At 49.2% G+C, this 18,044-nt stretch overlaps 1 protein-coding gene across 3 annotated transcripts in view; it reads left to right on the forward strand.

The window, feature by feature from the left end:
• The window catches only part of RBBP6 (RB binding protein 6, ubiquitin ligase), a 726,265-nt gene that overhangs the window by 52,093 nt on the left and 656,128 nt on the right, over nt 1-18,044 (forward strand). The window lies entirely within an intron of this gene.

The following is an 18,044-nucleotide window of genomic DNA, read 5'->3' on the forward strand; positions in this document are numbered from 1 at the left end:
ACTAAGGGACACACTTTACCAAAAGATTTGTCCCTCACACATGTACATACACCGACTCAACAAGGTAATGTATGGCAGTTCAAAAGCACAAATATAAGAGTCAAGTTCACAATAGAACTCTCCTTCTAATTTGGGCACATTTCCCTTCCCCAGTTTCAAGCTGGATTCTTAAGTGTCTTGTAACCAAGTTCCATGTCTTGTAACCAAGTTCCAATGCAGTTCTTTTGTTTTCCACTTAACGAGGTCTAACACTTCAGAATTGTTCAACATTTCTTTCCCTTCTACTTGTGATGTTATGAAAAACAACCTTTGCATAAATAAAGTACATTTCCTCAATTCCGTAGAATTAATATCAATGTTCTTTGTCAGGATTATTCTGCAACCCCATTTTTGTTTAGAAACAATTATGCACTTCCGCAGCAGGTTATACAACACTTTCTTAAGCAATTAAAGTTTGGACGGATTATTCGTTAACACCACTTCATCAACTCCCACCCGTTTTACTTCCATTCTAGGCCTACTACTTCAATTACACCTTGTTTAACTGCAATGCCAGGCCTACTATTTCAAAGTTCTTGGTTAGGGTATATTCCCCTGCCCGATCAGAATAAAGTGATACCGCAACCTCTAACCTAGTATACTCCCCTGCCAGGTCAGTACATTTCAGACCAGTGGTTCTGTTATGATCAGCTTACAATAGCTTTGCAATGTCTCTTGCTTCACAACACCATGTTTTAAGAATGTCTTCAGGGAAGATGAGATTCACAATTGTGCTCTTTATTACACTTTTGTGATTTCCAAAACCTCTGAAAGTTATGCTCCACTCCATCTGAATATCCTTTACCAGGAGGGAAGCCTTCTTGCCACTCTTCTTTATTAACCATACACTGACAATAATATGGTCTCACTGTAGCTCTTTGGCAATGATTGTTTTCACCAGCTTCTTTTTATGCACTTTTTTAAACCTGGGCAACAAGTGTTACAAACTTTTGGATTCTTCTTGTCCCTTCTTGACTGTAGCAATTTGTTAATTTAAAATTGCCTTGTTTTTTGGCTTGGGCAATGGTGGTTTGTATTGGGTTCTGAAACCTTGTTGCGGGCTTTTAAACAAACATGCATGCTTAAAATCAGTTTGTTTTGCAAAATAATTCTTTCTCTGTAGTAAAATTACATTCTTTCGTGGTTTTCCCTCTACGCGTTTTCTTTCTTTTGAAGTACCTGTTCGGAGCATGCGGGCAGTTACGGAACGCTCCTGTGTCACAATAGCTTGGTTAACTCACCGAGTAGGGCTTGTGCGTCAGTTTCCCTTGCTGTTCCTAGGTCCTCAGCTGCTCCTCGCGGTCCGGCAATCTGCTACTTCCAGTCTGCCGCTGCACTTGCCACTGGCACACAGAGCTTCCTCGGCTCCGAAGGCTCCCTAGAGTTTGCCTGCCACTGGAGACAGCCTTGTGGGGCGGGGGGGGGGCATCTTCTCAAACCTTTGCTTCCCACTGCGCAGCTTATGCAATCTAGGACTCCATGGGGCAAGCTTACTTCGCCAATGCTGCCCGACCTCTGCAATTAAGTCTTCTGGCAGTGAAGACCCTCTCGGGAATGGCTACTGCTTTACGGTGTACCCGGCGTCGTCTTTTTCCTCCAGTCTCTGCTTCTGCTGCAACGTGGACAGTTCACAACTCCTCCACCTACGACTACTGCTCTGCTCCTTCTGATTCATAATGGCCTGCACTGGGGGGGCCTTTCAAGTCTCCCTCAGGTGTGGGTTATTTCTATTAACAAGCTGCACTTTGCAATTTTGTTCCTCTTCGGCCCTCTTCTTTGTCCCCGTACTTCAGGGATTAGAGTCCATAATGCAAAAATCAGTTTTTCTATTTGCAATGTTGTCATGCTTCTTTTTTTAATTACGTTTCTTTAAGGAATATCACAAGTATGATTTGACAGACTTGGCTTTACAGAGAAATACATTTTTAAAGTTTAAATTGGTGTTTACAGACTCGTCTCCATTGTTCCTTTGGAGGTGTAGAGGAGCATCCATCCAGCTTTGAGTCTCCCTGCTTTTAAAAAGGGTTTCATCTCTTCCAATGCCTAGGGTCTATCACTATACCCACATTAAGATGTTCAACTTGGGGAAGTTAAAAGATCTCTGACAACAAGCCATTACAGATTTTGGTATCTCTGACATTTCTTCCCTGCAGCAAGATCAACACTGCGTCTCACCCAACTAAGTCCTCTTATTCCCCTGGACCCCCCCCCCCCACCCTAACACCCAAAAGGTGACCCTCTTGCAGAACACCACCCCCAAGGTCAGGATCAGAAAGTGTCTTCCTTTCCCTGGCCACCTGGGAGGAGACTTTAGGTAGGTGCTTAGTGAGGACTCCACATTATTCATCACAGGATGTAATGCGACTCTAGCGTTTAGGTCCTTGGATGCATCTGCTCCTCTAATCTAGAAATAACTGGTAGCTCACAATGACCTTGGATCATTTCTTTATTCACATGCTCGGCACACTAGCTGGAACATTTGTTTACAATTTCTGAAGAAATAGTTTGAAAAGGGAAAAAAAAAGGTCGAACATGCCCGGCAGCCATTGCATCTAGGAGTGAGTCGTGGCAAGCAGTGAGCCTGAAGGTCTTGATAGAGGGAGGGGCTGGGCAGTCAAGTTGACCGTGGGCTTGTCCTCGGTCTTCCTGAGGTAGGCACTTGGCAGAAGCTCCGAAAACACTTCCTCCGATGGAGAGATGAGGAAAAAGCACCAAATCCCATTTTAGAAGGGAATCGCCCCATTTGTTGTATTCTTGGAAAGAGGCGTCACACTAGGAAGAACATGACAAAATATACACGAGGGAGAAGGTAAAATTCCTCACAAAATCCTCTTTGGCGTAGCAGTGAGTGATATTCAGGCTGCAGATGTTAGACGTCTTTAGGACAGCCAGCAGGGATGCCTTCAATCCGGTACCGTATACGGAGGTCAGTTCAGGCTGGTAGTGCAGAGGATGTTTTTTCTTGGTTTTTTTTTTTCTCGTGCTTTGTCTTGGAATGTGGGAAAATGATACCCTATGGTATGGGGCTGTTGTCTGGCAAATAGGATTTTTCCACATAAATGCATCTCTGAATCCCTGATCACTGATTTGGTGGTAGATCTGAGAGATACTGCATGACCAGTTCTTGCAACTGTGCCTTTTATCCATCCTAAAGCTCTTTTTCAGCAAAGTTTGTGGCCTGTTTGGGGTGCCCCAGTCAGACAAGTCATACCCAATGTGTCCATACTATAAAAGGCCCCCCTGTTTGGCCCAGTCAGTTTATAAATAAAACTCCTAGAGGGGGTACAGGCTGGCGCTGTCGGAGCCAGACCTCTTGTGCAAGCATCCCACACCAGAAAGCTTGATCCTGGGGCGAGGCAGCTGGCTGGTATGCCATTTTCTCTGCTTTTTGCCCTCTACCTCCCGACAGGGGAAAGTAAAAGGCTAAACATGGCTGGACACATGGCTTTTTTTTGCCTCCAGATGTATAGGACTTAATACTACTTGCTGCCTAGTGACGTTTCTCAGGTTTTGTGAGCGGTGGCCTCTGACACATTTGCCACAGTGACTGCTTCAATTACCTGATTGCAAATGGGGAAGTAAGTGGCTTGTTTTGTGTTGCAAGCGGGGCTGGCCATGTTTGAGTGATGTGTATGAATAGCGATGATTTGTTTAATTATTTGATTGAATTTGTTGCTAATTATTTAATTTTCCTCCTGAGGCTTTGCTTCCTTTATTTACTTATTTTTTTTCGGATCTGCCAATAAAGAGATTTTCTATGCCCACATATAGCATTTCTTAATGTGCCATGGTGACCCCCCCCCAATTAAAATGCAGGCCAACAACTGTTGTCAATATGTACTATTCTCTAGTGAAAAAAAGTTGTCCTTCAATGCTTTTGCATTAAACTATCGAAAGAGCACATTAATGCATACAAATGGACACTTGGCATGTTAAAATGACGTCCTGCAAAGAACAGATTAATTCAGTTTCAGAACACATTCATAACCATGAAAAATTGTATCCTTCCAGGTAGCCATACAGATAAGGGGTGTATCGGACACTTTTACTCCCTACTAATTGTCAAATACTCCCAATAAAAATAGGGAGTAAAAATAGTCACTACAAAAAATAGGAAAGACATGTAGAATCTTGCGCCCCTGCTTTCACCCTCGCAGCTCCATGGCTAGGTTTGTACCAGCAGTGCACATGGTACCACAGGAAGAAACTATTAACTGCCTGATTGGAAGAAGTAAACCTGTATCTTCTAATGTACATGCAGAACTAGGTGCAAAGAAATAATACAAAAACATTTTCATTTTTCAGATAAAACATATTTATTCTGGCTTATAAAAATACGCTTGGGAATTGGACATTGGACTTAGTTTTACTCCCTAAAAATCATTTTACTCCCAACTTAAAATAGAGTAAAATACTCCCACTTCCAAATATTATCTGGAGCACTACCTTCAGGTCTGCAATAAAGATCTGTTGCAGAAATCTATTTTATAATTCCACGTAACGATTTTAGATCTTCACTAGACGTGGACAAACTGCCTCCTTGCATTCTTCTCATGTAAACTGAGCTCAATGCATACGCTTTACTCACAAGGGGTCTGACTTGAATGCTGAATAGAGGTGGGTTTTCACATTGTGAAAAGGGTGTTATATAGAACCACATTTATTGCGTTTCCAGCATTGTGAAAGCCTGTTTGTCTTTCATTCCGATTGGAGGGGAGAACACCTAGACAGTCATCTCTTCCCTATATGAGATCCTACTTTGTTTACCCCTTTAAAAAAATTATTTTACACCATAATCGACCCACATACTTGGGGCATTTGTCCTCAGCCTTGGGCAGCCTATTTATTTAGACTTCTAAAAATACATAGCCCATCTATTGGGTGGAAACTGGTCAACTATGGCACACAGTATACTTAACATAGCCCGAGCACATCTCAATCACCTCGCTTGAGACTGATATATATATATATATATATATATCTATATATATCCTACCTGAGGCTTGTGGAATCTGCTTGGATCACATGCTGTGCATAGACTGACATCTAGTGGAAGCTGCAGAGTATTAGTTCGTTTTTTGAAACTCGAAAATGGGCGTCGACACAGGGCGTGCCAGTAATACTATCCCTAGTGTGACGTCCACTGTACCCATGATCCCTCACGCATCTAGGACCCTCAGATTGTTTTTTTTTCCGCCATACTGGTCGGAAGCATCCCGTGGAGTTCTCTGGCCTTAGCCATAATGCTGCAAAATATCTTAATATTTCCTCATTTTCTCCACCCCAACGTCGAGTCACCGAACTTCGACACTCGACGCCGGACCGGAGAAGAAATCAACGGTCGAGAGCTGCACGACTGACTTGGGCCTCGCAAGGCCTCTGGCCTTGGCCCAGGCCTTGAAAGGCCTCTGGCCTTGGCAAGCCTCTGGCCTCGGCCCTGCAAGTAGGGAGAGTGGGGGGTGGTACATACTCTACTATATATAATATATATATTTTCTCTTATATATTCCTACACACACTAGCCCGCTGCCACAGGGTGCGTATGGAGGGGTACCCCTTTCCAACTTTGCCCCAAGTGCAACCGCAAGTACCCTTGGGTTGACAGACACGCCACGTGTAACCTCTGCTTGCCGAGGGACCACCCCGAGGCGAATTGCAGAGCGTGTAGTCGGTTTAAAGCGAAGACCCTAAAGGACCGTTCGATCAAACATTGGGCCCACCACGTCAGGCGACAAGAGGCCAGGGCAGTGGAGGGCGCCTTCAGTGATGGAAGCGACGCCGTGCTTTCGGATGGCGAGGGCAATGTGGCGTCTAGACAGCCGAGCGCAAATCCCCGACCTCAGAAGGTTGTCCGGCACGGCAGCTACTACCCACAGCACTTCCACTAAACGCGCAAAGTCCAACGGAGACTCGACGCGCACGTCGAGTTCTCGGAGGGAGGCACACAGAACGGTCCACCGAATCGGTGTCCTCTGGCCGTTCTCGATCAAGATCGCCGCATGACAATAGGCAAAGATCCACTGTTGCCAAAAGTGCCTCGCTCGCTAAGGTAACAGAGGCTCAATTGTCGGAAGACGAAGCCGACCTCTATCCCCAGGCCGCACTCTGCTACCGAGTCCCGACCTCCACACTCTAGAGATGGGGACACTACCATAAACGTCAAAGCTCCGATGGAGTGAAAACACCAGGGAAACACTTTTCCACCCACGGGGAGGGGGAAAACAGCAGAAGCACTCTCAACCTTCTTCTACACCACAGAAACAGACAGACAAGTCTGTCTTCTATCAATTTACCCAAGACCCCTGCACAAGGCCATAGGTCCAGTCAAGATAGAACAGGAAACTCTCCCAGGAAAGAGTAATCCCCAGCTCTAAGGAATGGTCTAGTGAGGATATAGACGGTTATGGCTAGGATGTCATCCCTGGCAGACTTCTATGCCAAGAATCATGAGCACTTCCTCTTATATACCCCTGACGGGGCTAGACCCTCAGGGTCTAGGGACCCGCAACCCCCAAGTAAGAAATCCTGAGTTGAAGCACCAACACAAAGTCGGTCTTGGGACCCCTTCTGTATACAGCCTTACTCTCAATATAATGAGGATCCCCTTTTGATTGAGGATCCAGATTTGGGCACGTTGGGAGACCAAACTGGGATGGACTACTATGGGGATGACGAGGACCAAGAGGACGAGGATGACCCAGAATCCTACAGTAGGCAAAGAACCTCCGGTTACCGACTCTCCGGTCGACGACAACCTCTCCTGAATGAGGTTTTGTCCAGAGCGGCAGAACACATCCGCTTAGATACCCAGGGAGCACAGGAAGAGAGGGATTTTGCCGAGGAGCTAGTGGGAGAAAGGAAACCTGTTGCCCAGGCCATCCCTATTCTCAAATCTATACAGAGAAGAATGGACTCTTCCCTTCTAAATCCCAACCTCACCAGGGCAGTAAACCCCAGGATGGAAAAACTATTCAGGGCAGCCCAGTCAGACCCGCTGTACATAAGGGGGCAGCTGAAGCTGGACTCCCTGGTGGTGACAAACACCCGAAAGAGGGCGGGAACGCCCCCATCGTCTGCAGCTCCCCCGCCCCCAACAAGGAGAGCAAAAAGATCTATGGTTTGGGTAGAAAGGTAGCCTCCACTTGCGCCTAACAGGCAAGGATTGCCAACTCCACCACCCTTCTGGTGAGTTACAACTGCCACCAGTGGGAACAGGTCATGGCACTCGACTCCGCCCCGGAACCTTTAAAAGGCCAGTTGGCACAGGTTGCGTCGGAGGAAGAGCCGTGTCCGGTTGCATCCTTAAAGCAACCTTTGATGCCGCAGATAACGCCGACAGACTGATAGCAGAGAGCACTGTTATCAAGACATGCTTGGTTACGACAATCTGGGTTTAAACCCGAGACCCAAGCATCGTTAATAGACAAACCAGTGGAGCCTGATCTACTGTTTGGCAAGGCGGTAGAGGGCGCGCTAAAAAATGCCAAGGTTGAGTACGAGACTCTCAAATCCCTGTGCCAATTAACCAGCAAACCCCCGAATCAAAGAGGGAATGGCAATTTTCGTCGCCCACGGGGCCAAAATTCCCGGAGAGGCTCCAACTATTCCCAGGGGCAGGGTACACCATGGAACAACCAGGAGTCTACCCAGGGTTATGGCAGGGGTAACAAGAGGACGTGGTAAGGGTAGAGGCAGCCCCAGTAGAGGCGGCTGCACGCCTCCCCCAAAACAGTGACGTTCCTTTTCAGGGTCCCTTCTTGCGCATCCCCAGTAGGGGGATGCATTTCCAACTTCACCCAAGCTTGGGAAGGGATCACATCAGGCAGATGGGTGCTGTCCACAGTGTCCGCAGGATACTGCATAGAACTGTTAGAGCGTCCCCAAAACCACCCTCCATGACAAAGTACATTCATTAGACCACTAGAAGATCCTCCTTGAAGAGATCACCAATCTTCTAGCAAAGGCCGCGATAGAACTCGTCCCAGGACACCAGGTAAACAAGGGTATTTATTCGACTTACTTCCTTGTGCCAAAAAAGATTTGACAATGCGCCCAGTATTGGATTTACGGCCTACAAACAAGTATGTCAAGGCCCAAAAACTTTGCATGACGACTCCATGAGGTAATTCCCCTCCTAAAAAAGGGGATTACATGGCAACATTGGACATTAAAGATACCCATTTCCATATTTCCATGTTCCCAGCGCACAGAAGATACTTGCGCTTCAAGGTGGACAGTCAGCACTACCAGTTCAAGGTACTGCCCTTCGGGATAACCTCGGCTCCAAGGGAATTCACCAAGGCACTGGCGGTGGCAGCGGCACACCTACGCAGGGAGGCAATCCCAGTGTACCCTTATCTAGACGATTGGCTCATCACGGGGGAGACCCCAGTAATTTGCAGAACAAACATTCAAAGAACTATCGACCTCTTCGAATTAGGTTTCTCCATAAACGAGAGTCGTCTGGTGCCAAGCACCTCAAACAATTCCTAGGAGCTGTCCTAAACACACGAGGGGTTGGCCTTTCCGTCGGAGGAAATAATTCAGAATATACTGCTGCAAATTCTGCAATATCGGCCTGGTCGCCAGATAACGGTACGCAAAGCAATGCGTTTGCTGGGCATGATGGCGTCATGTATTTACCTGGTCCCCCACGTGCGCCTGCGTCCCATGCAAGAATGGTTGGCGAAACAGTACTCGGGCAAGTGGTAAGTGGGACTTTCTAGTGGTTGTTTCGCCAACACTTGTACAAAGCCTTCACTGGTGGACGAGAGAAAATCTGTCCAAGGGGAAACCCTTTTACGATCCCGAGATACAGGCGGTAGTCACAACAGACTCATGCCTGTCAGGGTGGGGAGCACACCATCTCTACCACACAGCTCAGGGTCTCTGGTCTCACTCGTTGGCCAAGAATCATATCAACCTGCTAGAGCTTCTGGCAGTATTCAGAGCGCTTCAAGCGTTCGAGCCCTACCTGTTGAACCTGTCAGTGCAGATCCTGACCGACGGCACTACAGCCAGGTTTTACCTGAGCAAGCAAGAAGGGACTCGTTGGCCAAATCTGTCCAAGCTTGCCCAGAAAATTTGGCTATGAGCACTGAGATGGAACATCTTCCTGTCACCTTAACATGTTCCAGGGGATCTCAATTCTCTGGCGGACGCTTTGAGCAGAGATCCCCTCAGAGGAACACGAATGGTGTCTACACAGAGAAATCGTAGAAGATATCTTCTCTCAGTGGGGTTTCCCCACTATAGACCTATTTGCCACAAGCGAAAACAGACAATGCCCAGGATTCGCATCCAGGTTCCCCCAACCAGAATCCCTGTGGATGAACTGGTCAGGTATGTTTGCGTATGCTTTTCCACCAACACCTCATCAGGAAGGTGGTCAACAAGATGAACCGAGAATCGATGACGCTCGTCCTAATTGCTCCCATGTGGGCGAGACCACCGTGGTTCCCACACTTACGCAGACTAGCGGTGTGCGAATCCATCTAACTCCCGGGCTGGTACAACCTACTGTCCCAGCACCAAGGTCAGAAAGTGCATCCTCGACCCAACTCGATGAACCTGGCAGCATGGCTCCTAAGGTCATAGTTTGCGGTAAATTGAGATGTCCAGAGATGTATGGACATCCCAAGAGAATCTAGAAAGCCGAACACGAGGCACTGCTACTTTGACAAATGGAAGAGATTTGTTATCTGGTGCCAGAATAAGCAAATCCACCCAGTTGATTGCACTCCTTCCTCAATTGTCATACATGCTCCACCTGCTGGACGCAGGGTTGGTTTTCACCCTCCAATTTCTAACCCACCACCAGGACGGGACCTTAACATGGTGCTATCTAAGCTCATGGGGCCCCCCATTCGAGCCCATGCATAAAAGCAGTCTCAAACACATGACTTATAAGACGGCCTTCTTAATAGCCATTACATCTATAAGAAGGGTCAGTGAAATTCAGGCTCTCAGTGCAGGATCCTTTCTTTGTGGTTCATAAAGATAAACTGGTTTTAGGTACACACCCTAGGTTTTCACCGAAGTTTATTTCTAAATTCCACTTGAACCAGTCCATCGAGCTACAGGCTTTCTTCCAAGACCCACAAAGCTCGGCTGAGGTGAAACTACACACCCTAGATGTGCGTAGGGCGGTCCTATACTATGTAAACAAAACCAGACCGTTAAGGAAAACAGACTAACTGTTTGTTTGTCTCCATAGCTACAGGCAAAGAGGGAGATCGCGTCTCTAAAGGTGCCATCTCTAAGTGGATTGTGAAATGTATCCAGCTGTTACTCCCTTTCTGAAAAAAAACTTTGCCTTTCACGCCAAGAGCCCACTCTACAAGAGGCATTGGGGTCACTCTGGCTTTCATTGCAAATGTACCCCTTGACACCATTTGCAAAGCAGCTACTTGGAGCTCTGTTCACACTTTTTTACTCAGCACTACTGCATTGACACCCATTCCAAGACAGATACTCAAGTGGGACAAGCGGTTCTAAGACATTTGCTCATGACCCTTCTCACATCCCACCTCCTTCTAGCACTGCTCGCTAATCTATGCACAGCATGTGATCTAAACAGATTCCACAAGCCTCACAAGGGATACATTACTCACCGTAATCGTATTTCTGATGCTTGTATCTGCTTAGATTCACATGCGACCCACCCTTCCTCCCCTCTGAGAGAAGGCGCATGGATGCTTGTAGTCTTACCTTTCTATCTGCTTGGATTATCTGTACTCGCGCTACTCCTCATGCTACCTCATGTCAGAAAAAATACAATCTGAGGGTCCTAGACGCGTGAGGGATCATGGGTACAGTGGATGTCACACTAGGGATAATATTACTGACGTGCACATTTTCGAGTTTCGAAAAACAAACTGTAATACTCTGCAGCTTCCACTAGATGTCGGCCTACGCACAGCATGTGAATCTAAGCATATATAAGTATCAGAAATAAGATTATGGTGAGTAATGTATCGTGTATATATATATATGTGTGTATATATATCTCATTCTCCACCTATTGATCACCTGCTTGCATGCCGCCTTATGCTCTGCAACATTTTATAATTGTTAGGCACCTCTCTTCGTATGTCGACCTTTTCTGGTGAAACAGACTAAGTTCTTGCTGTTACATGGTGGGACTTGAAATACCTGAACTCCAACAAGGATTATGTGCTTTGATCCTATGGCGGTGAGGTTGCTCAGTGCAAAAAATAAAAATGAACCCGTAACCAAGCATATTTCCAAATGTATCTCTATTTTTCCTGCTTCACGTAGGTCATGCACTTCCAGATAATGGCTTGCTTAAAACATCAGATGGGACTTGCTCGCCTTGGCTGCTCTGACCTTTCTTTCGTGGGGTTTGCATAAATTCACACAAGCACAGTGGAAAGATTTCTAAGGATCCATTTAAAAAAAAATGTTATAACAAAATTGTTTTTCCAGCTTTTGTGGCCAGATCCCTTTTTGCCACTAGCAGTCTCACATGAATGAGATTTCTGTCCCCCCCCCCCCCCCCCCTGGTGCTCACGACTTCGCCAAAAGTCTCCTTTCTGCATACCTTCGGTGATCTCGGTATCGCCTTCCCCATTACCCGGGATACTCTTTTCCCCATTATGCTTTAATCTGTGTGAACTCCCACAACAGGTGGAAAAGGTGCCCACCGCCCTAAAGATGGGCCCAGTACTTCTGTTGCTGTTACCGGGGTCAGCCACGATTTTTCCACTTCTGGAACTAAGTGTACGGAGTCTCACCTTGAGGTTCCTCTCAAGGTGACTAAACGACTGGGGTTACTCCCGAGGTTCCCCTTCTTGGTGCTACATCTTACACCAGCAAGATTGAGGGGCCCACCTTGAGGGTCCTGGCTTCAGGGGGTGACTAACCCTTCCCACACTCAGACCTGTGGTGGAACCAATCCTGCTGAGGGGTCAAAGAAGCCGGTCAAGAACCATACGTTTTGCAGTACCGGCTCCGTTGAGGGTCCCCCACTCAGGGCTAATTCTTTTTGACTACCTCCTACACCAACGTTCCCCATGGCTGGTGCTGAGGGAACAGTTTTTGGGGCAGAGCAGCCTTTTCCACATTTTGTGGAAAGCAAAAACCATTCCGCCCGCCAATGGATTGTCGTGCTCGGACTCTGCTGCCACATAGTCTTGCTCCATCCTGCGTCTGCGCCTTTGATCTACGTGGATCCAATTGGTGGGGGTCCATCCTGGCAACCATCCTCTTTGCGTTCCTGGGGGACAGGAGGGGGTATACCCCGCCTAGACCTTCACTGAGGATGTTTTTTGGCAAATTTCAGATGCTTATGCATTCTGATCCCGTGAAGGTGTATTTGAAGGGTTTGTTTAAGGACATTTATCCTAAGCCACGTGAACCGGCCCATGCTCCAGCAATTCCCATGCAGGTTCTGGTAGTTCCACCTCTCCCTGTGGGTTCTCCTCCCCCACTGCCTCCACTTTTCCCTGTGGAAAAGACTGTTTGCTCTGCCAACGACCCCTTTGGGCCTGAGGCACCAGGAGAGGCGGATCAGTTTTCTGCTCCCACCTCACTGGATGAGGACCAGGCACTCCATTGGAGCCTTCCACGACCAGGTGCTGGATATGATGGCATAGACATCCCAATACCCGAAGCACCAGCTCCACAGGAGGGTTACTTTCTGGAGCCTTTACTCTGTCAACACAGGAGTGCAACGGCCCCTGTTCCTTCAGAAGGATGTCTTGGCCGAGGCCCGTAAGGTCTGGGAAAAACTTCATTCCGGGCAGCACCTAACAAGAAAATTGATACTCACTAAAAGCTGCATGTGTCCGAGGACATATCCTTGCCCGCTCCTGTCGTCGACGGTGGTGGCAGCAGCTAATTTCCAGTTGAAGCCAGCCTGTACATCCTCCACCGCAGCATCCCAGATCATTTCCAAGGAGCACACACTTCTTGATGCCAGCGGGGGGAAAAAAGGTTTTTCCAATTCGGCTCGTCAGCTGCGTCAGGCCAATATTGATCCTGGTGGTTGCCAATGTCAAACTGTGGAAGGAGCTAGCTGAGTTTCAGGAATGTATTCCTTCTGATAGGCTCAAGGACTTCAAATGCGGCTTATCGGATATCAGGGTTCTGACGCAGGATCTACTTGAGGCTGCAGCCCACCACATAGACTCTACCGCTCGAGCCCTTGTGGTTGGGGTAGACCTCTCCCGCCAAGCTTGACTACATGCTACGAAGTTTTCGAAGGAAGTACAGGACAAGGTGCTTGATCTCCCCTTCGAGGGTAAAGGACTGTTCCACTCCACGGGTGAGGAACTTGCGAAGACCAATGCAAGCACTCCAACTGCCAAGTCATTGTCGATCCTTGTGAAAACTTCAGAAAAGGCACCTTACACTCGAGGTTGGGATCTCAAACAAGACACTCCTAGGGTTTCAGAGGTTTTCAGTACTGCTGTGCCCTCAGCACAGATGCTCCAGCTGGTGGGCCCCGCCATAAATCGCAATGGCAAGGTGACCAGTTTTTCTATCGGCCAACAGCCTCCTTTTTAGCAACGATTGCTCTCCCCTGCCGATAATAAAAATCGAAATTACATTTTCCATCGGTCGCACGGTGGGAGGATGAATTTCGTCTCATTTGGAGGCGTGGCAGACTATCACCAAAGACGATGGGTTTGTCAGTCGCTTGGGCGGGCTTCTGCTTGCCCCTCCCCCTTACCCGTCCTTCAACTCTCCCCTCCAGCAGACTGAGTTGCCCTCCCTTAGAGCAAAGTTACAGAAACTCCTAGGCCTCGGAGAAGCAAAACTTGTTCCCCCTCAGGGAGCAAGGGGAGGGCTACTACTCACGTCTGTTTACAGTACCCAAACAGGCTGGCCTGCACACAATCCTTGACCTATCCCAGTTCAACCTGTTTCTCTCCAAGCAAAATTAAAGATTATGCCCTGCCAGGTAAAGTCCGCTCTCCGGAAGGTCGATTGGCTCAGCGTGGTAGACCTTCAGAATGCATACATGCACATTCTGACCTGGAGCCCGCATTGAAAATATCTGCGGTTCTCCGTGGGGACGGAACACTTCCAGTATCGGGTGCTTCCGTTTGATCTGAGCACCACATCTTTACGAAGATGTCGGTCATTGCAGCATTCCTCAGACTGCAGGGGATTCATGTATATCCATACTTGGATGATTGGCTCCTGCGCAGTCCTTGCCCACAGGGCGCCACGGCCAATCTACAGTCACTCCTTCAGCTCCTGTTCCATCTTGGGCTGTCACTGAACTGGTGGAAATCGTCTGATGGTCGCTCAAGACTTTATCTTTCTGGGTTTCCGTTGGGATACCGTCAGTGCAGTGTTCATGACGGAGGAGAGGATTGCAAACCTTTCAACCACGTGCCAGCTCTTCCTCCAGTCTAATACACAATGGCTTGGTGGTTCCAGAGACTCTTGGGCCTCATGGCTTCTTGCGTGTTAGCTCTACCTCTTGCATGCATGAAAATGAGACGCACTCCGCTTTCTCTACGGAGCAGCTTGTCCCAGGCTACCTTCCTGCATGACGGCGGAGCTTCAGTGGTGGTTGTCCGCCAGGAACCTTCAGTGGGGACCTCCTTCCAGGAGCCCTGCCCACAAGTAACTGTTGCCACAGACTCCTTCTGAGGTGGGGAGCGACACTGCGTCACCTTGATGTGTACGATTTGTGGACGCCTCAAGACTGGTGCTTCCATATCAATTACCTAGAGCTCCTGGCAGTTTTTCTGGCGATCAAGGATTTCCAACCCTCTATCGCCAACAGTGTGGTTCGAATTCACACGGACTATTCCGTAGCAATGTTTTACATTAACAAACAGGGGCACCAAGTCTCCCCTCCTGGTGGACCTTGCCATCTAAATTTGGAATTGGTCTATCCAACACAATGTTTGGCTCCAAGCTGTGCACAGAAATCCTTCCTAACAGCTGCCCACTGCAATACCCACCTTTTGAGTCGAAAGCCTTCTCATAGTCCAATACAATAATGGAGTACTGGCCCTGCAGGTCTTTCACTTTTGCGTTGTGTATTCTTCCGATGTGCATTCTTGTGCCCTTCCGAAGGACAAAGACACTCTGAATGAATCAACTGGCTTATTACACAGATTAATCGGTTTGCCAAGATTTTGGCCAATATTCTGGTTTTGCTTTTCAATTGTGATATTGGCTGGTAGGCCACGGCACCTCCTGGTAAAGCCACTGATATTTGGCAAATTACTCAACTATTTGTTTACCCCCTGCAAGACCCCTATCCCCGCCTGCCTCAATCTCTGATCTACCTCGAATCTTCCCTTCTCCAGCATGGGGTCTGGCATGGACTCACATGTTCATGAATATTCCCTGTCAGGCTGGGAATCCTCGGTAAAGAAAATATCAGTATCGGTTTCGTTTCTGATCTGTCTTTCTTAGTAGTAACCAATCACTGGTCTCTGGGTCATACTGCTCCCAGCCAATGACTGCCCTCTCCCTGAGCCCCGCCCTTGGCAGCCATCCTCAGATTTTTACTGCACGTTCATAGTTGGGAGTCCTCATACTATTGAGTTTTTACTGCGTTTTGCAATTTTTATTTTATTTTTTTGTAATTTTTTTTTCCAGAGTTTAATCTCATTTTTTCGGTCAATCGAGCCTCAAGCTCCACAGTTTCTACTTCCGATCAACTGGGACCCGTTTTGGAATTTACTACGCACCTCAAGGGCGAAGGTTTCGTCGAGTTATGCTTCTTGGAGGATTCCAGAAGATCCGAGGCCTACTTCGTGGACATGGTCCAGGAAAAGGGAAGCTCGACACCCGGATCCAAGCTGTTCAGGAACTTCCCTGGATGCGGATTACAGCATGTTTTCAAGGAGGATGAGCGTTCGAGATGTCTCTACTGCCTTCACGAAGACAAGACGCACATGGAAAAGGACAGTGAGTTTTGCGAGAACCTGTCGGAACGGACTATGAGGGATTGTCGGTCCCGCCTCGCCAGCTGGCTGGAGAAGGGCCCAGCAGGTGAGGGATTACAGCATGTTTTCAAGGAGGATGAGCGTTCGAGATGTCTCTACTGCCTTCACGAAGACAAGACGCACATGGAAAAGGACAGTGAGTTTTGCGAGAACCTGTCGGAACGGACTATGAGGGATTGTCGGTCCCGCCTCGCCAGCTGGCTGGAGAAGGGCCCAGCAGGTGAGAAGTCCGAGCGGTCTTCTACGTCCTGGGAGGGCGCCCCGACGATGGGGGCCCAACACAAGGCAAAGCACCGCGAGTCCGCGGGCACCAGGAGCGCTGAAGGGTGGGGCTCCTCGGCTGCCAGGCAGGGCGCACTTTCACCGATTCCATCAACGACGAGCCAACTCTCTGGCTTGGGGAAGAGAAAATCCGAGAACACGCCTAAGCTTCTGGAGAGGCCCCGGTCGATCTCGAAGGGATCAGCTGAGGGGGAGCGAGGTGGTGACCCCCCTCCACCAAGGTGAAGGCCTCAAGCGTGCCCAAGGTGGTGAAGGCCTTGATTCACCCGGTGAAGGCCTCTATTGAGGGAGTACGGCGGCCCTGGCGAAGCCTGTGGAGACTAACCTAGTGGAAGCGACCTCGGGGCCCAGAGTTTCCCTGCCGCCACGGAGGGAATCCTCTTTTCAGCCTATCGGTAATACCCCCGTGAAGACCCCACTGGAAAAAGGGGGGGGGGCGCGGTGGCCGACACAGATACAGCTTCTGAGGAGGAACAGGTTGAAGTCGTGAAGGGCCTCAAGAGGTATGAGGAGGTCCAGTCCCATGGGGGGGGGAACCCAGAGGAGGCGGATGAAGGGAGCGACGGTGGCGCCGACGAGGCTCCCGTGGAGGAGCAACCATTGCACCCGTCGCAGCCAGTGCCCGAGCCTCAGGACAAATCGGTGGCCATTTTGATGGTAATCCAAACCTTATGCACAGAGATAAGGACGAGATTGCCCCTAACCCCAACAGACGACCCAGCAGAATCGGGCCCGTCAGGAAGCCCTCCGAACAAGCGGAAGAGTTCATCTCCCCCTCCTAAGACCCCCCCCCCCGCCTTTCCAGCCCTCGCGGCCCGCTCAGCCTTCATCTTCGCCTGATCCTAGGGATGACACAAACTGATACAGCTACGACGGGGACGGATGACGACGGGATGGGCCTTCCATCACCACTCCCTCGGGCCTCCCCGCCCGACAAAATTGGCTCCTTCCACACCATGATTGCCAGGGCATCCAAGGTTTTTCGGCTCTGCCCTGAGGAACAGAAGGAAGGTTTCCTTGATCAGTGGCGCGAGGCCAAGAGGAAGACTATCATCGCGGTACTGTTGATTGACGATATCTGGGAGGAGGGACTTGCTCTCCTGAAGAACCCATCCATGACACCTGCCAAGAGGGATCGGTACGAGAAGTAATACCGGGTCCTCAATTCCGCCCCTTTATGCCTTATGGCACAGCGGACTCTAGATTCGGTTGTCTCGGCGGCGGCCAAGAAGGCGGCGTCATTCACAACTTCGACCTCCCCACCCGACGGCGAGGGGAAGAAGCTGGACGCCATGGGACGAGTCATCTCCGACAACAATTAAGGCGGGCAACGCCCTAGCGATTGTGGCCCGCTACGACAGGGAGCTGTGGTACAAGATCGCCCCCCCCCTGCTTGACTTCCTACCGGGCGACAAGAGGTCGGAGGCCCTGGTGATCCTGCAGGAAGGTGAGGTGGCGTCGGACCACGCCATAACGGTGGCCATGGACATCGCTGACACCAGATTACGCTAGCTGGCCAACAGTGTGTGCCTTCGGCGGGGATGGCTCAAGGCAACTGATTTCCGCCAGGATGTGCAAACCAGAAGAATTTTGGACATGCCCTGTGACGGGAACAACCTGTTTGGAAAAACAGTGGATGAGTCACTTCAGGCCATCAAGACCGACAGGCGGCTCGGTCCTTGGGAGTGTTGCAGCAACGACGGCCGCCCTTTCGGAACGCCAGAGGCAGACAGGGTGCCTCCAAGGGATCCGGCGGCGGATCCTTGACGTACCGCCAGGCGG

This window comes from Ambystoma mexicanum, chromosome 2q (assembly GCF_040938575.1).
Source record: "Ambystoma mexicanum isolate Mex_15411 chromosome 2q, UKY_AmexF1_1, whole genome shotgun sequence".
In the NCBI taxonomy this organism is placed as follows: Eukaryota; Metazoa; Chordata; class Amphibia; order Caudata; family Ambystomatidae; genus Ambystoma; species Ambystoma mexicanum.